The following is a 2,529-nucleotide window of genomic DNA, read 5'->3' on the forward strand; positions in this document are numbered from 1 at the left end:
TGAAAAAATATATGGAATCTATATAACAAATTCCGTAAATCCTGTCTTAAATTTTATTGTTTAATGACAGCTTAATTTAAAAACACCTTTTAATTTCTTCCTAGGTTTTGCATTCCTGTTCCTCATGTTTTCTTTCTGGTTCTGTAATTAGAATACCTTTTGTAATTTGTGAAGATGTAGCTCTAGAACATAATTATTTTATTTGTACATAGAAAAGTTTATTTGTGCATATGTAAGGAAACAGGGCACAGGGAAGTTCCCAAGTAATAAGAAAACAAAATTTTATTTGCATCTTAGTTAATATCTGTATAACAGACATCCAGAGAAGTCACAATATTTTGGGGTATTATTATTCATCTTAAAGACAAGGGAAGGTAAGTAAGGGTTTGTGGTTAAGGAGAGCACAGATGTGTAAATAATTTACATTGTTAGACTCATTTGATTCAGCCCATAGATAATTTGCTGTCATGGCTGGAGTGTGGTTTTGAACACATTACAAGTGGGGGGGAGGTCAGATACTCGGGGAGTTCAATCCAGATAACCCAGTTTGTACACGGAAATGATGCAAGAGGAGCTGGAGAGCTACCTAGATTTTTCACTTTGGTCTGGTGCTGCCAATGGCCAACAAGTCTGAGATTGCTGGAAGACACTTGTCTCAGTTATTATGTTATGATTCATAGATTCCTGGTGTACAATGTAATTGAGTATTTTGTCTTTAGAGGCTTCCTCTTTCAGATACTGCTAGGCTAGGGTAAATAAACATCTTATTTATATCAACAAAGTAATAATTTAAGCAAATTAAGTGTCAAAGCCTGCTAAAACTATAAAAGAACTTGAGTTTCAATATGGGTGAGTGTAAGCACAAGAAGTTAGTCTTGATTTGAGAGATTATTGAATATGATGAGCAAACATTTTATGTTGCCTTCATAATTAATGTTCTCAATAATTTACCTCATCTTTTTCATTTCATTCATGAAAATTGTAAAGGATGAACTGTAAAGGGTATTTGAGGAAGTTGGCTTAATGGATCACCAAAGAGGGAAAGAGTGGTCCAGGGTTTGGTGGGCATATCATTATTGTAGCTACAGAGAAATCTCTCTTTTTATCTCCCAGTTTAATCCCTCCATGGTACTCAATGTGCATTAACCTGAAATAGATCACCATGTTTCTCAGTTAAAATAATGCACGGACATTTAGATTGATGATTCCTGCTGCATTCAAGGTTCTATAAATAATGATAACATTACTGTCTAGCACATTATATAAGATCCCCTAAATTATAAGTAGAAGATGTATCATGTCATGGTCAAGTCTAATATATATAATTTACAGGCTCAATTCTCACTGTCATAGTGTCTGTTGAAGAAGACAAGAATAATAACCCTTCCCCAGAAAAATATGTGAAGTCTGTGTCTTTTTGTAAATCTAGAGTTTAAGAAATTGTGCAATCCAAAAGGATACCCCTCTCAAGGGGAAAAATGAAGTCATTTATGATCACCTCCTCCTACAAGTTTCATTAAACACATTTTGTGAACTTAGTATATGATGGACACAATGCTGAGTATGATGGTGGTAGTAGTAGGAGTTGGAAAAAAGTGTTGGACATCAGCCTTGCTTTCACTGTTCCCACTAGCTCATTGAGGAAAGTGTAGCAGTCTCTTTCTCTTTCTGCTGGTAAGGAAATACCCTGAAGTGTTATTAAAAATTCTTTTATTTATCTTTAATTTTGTCCTCAAAGTCCTATGCTTTGATTGTTTTTATTGTTCTCTAAAACCATATTTAGCTAATGTCCCCCTTTCTCATACTTATGACTATCCATCTTTTAAGTGTTTCTTTCTCTCCAAGACAGCTTTATCATTCCTTATCTCATCTGTCTTTTTTTTTTTTCATTTTTGCTGGTTTTCTTTACTTAACAACCTTGGGCTCCATCTTGTTTTTCTGTCTGCTGTTATTTTGTAGAAACCGTCTAGAAACCTTCCACCATCATTACCTCTTGGTGCATAGAACTGAGTAATTCTTCTTTCCAATTCATAGCTTCTCACACATCCAGAAAAGACTCTCTTTTGTTGTATTATATTCTTTAATCCATTCATTTACATCTATTCTCCTTTTATAAGTAACCATTAATTGTCTAGTATATTAGGTTGAACTTTATGAAACTGACATTTATATAAGTAAAAAAACATTGAATATCAACAATTTCATATGATTCAAACAAATGTGTTTTGCCAATTCATTTGTTATTAATTACTAGAGGCCTGATGCATGAAATTCGTGCAAGAGTAGGCCTTCCTAGGATGTGGAGAAAAAGGAACCCTCTTGCATTGCTGATGGGAATGCAGACTGGTGCAGCCACTGTGGAGAACAGTATGGTGTTTCCTCAAAAAACTAAAAATGGAACTGCCATTTGACCCAGTGATCCCACTTCTGGGAATATATCCCAAGAAACTAGAAACACCAACCAGAAAGGATATATGCACCCCTATGTTCATAGCAGCACAATTCACCATAGCTAAGATTTGGAAACAG

This window comes from Myotis brandtii, unplaced genomic scaffold (genome assembly GCF_000412655.1).
Source record: "Myotis brandtii unplaced genomic scaffold, ASM41265v1 scaffold123, whole genome shotgun sequence".
Lineage (NCBI taxonomy): Eukaryota > Metazoa > Chordata > Mammalia > Chiroptera > Vespertilionidae > Myotis > Myotis brandtii.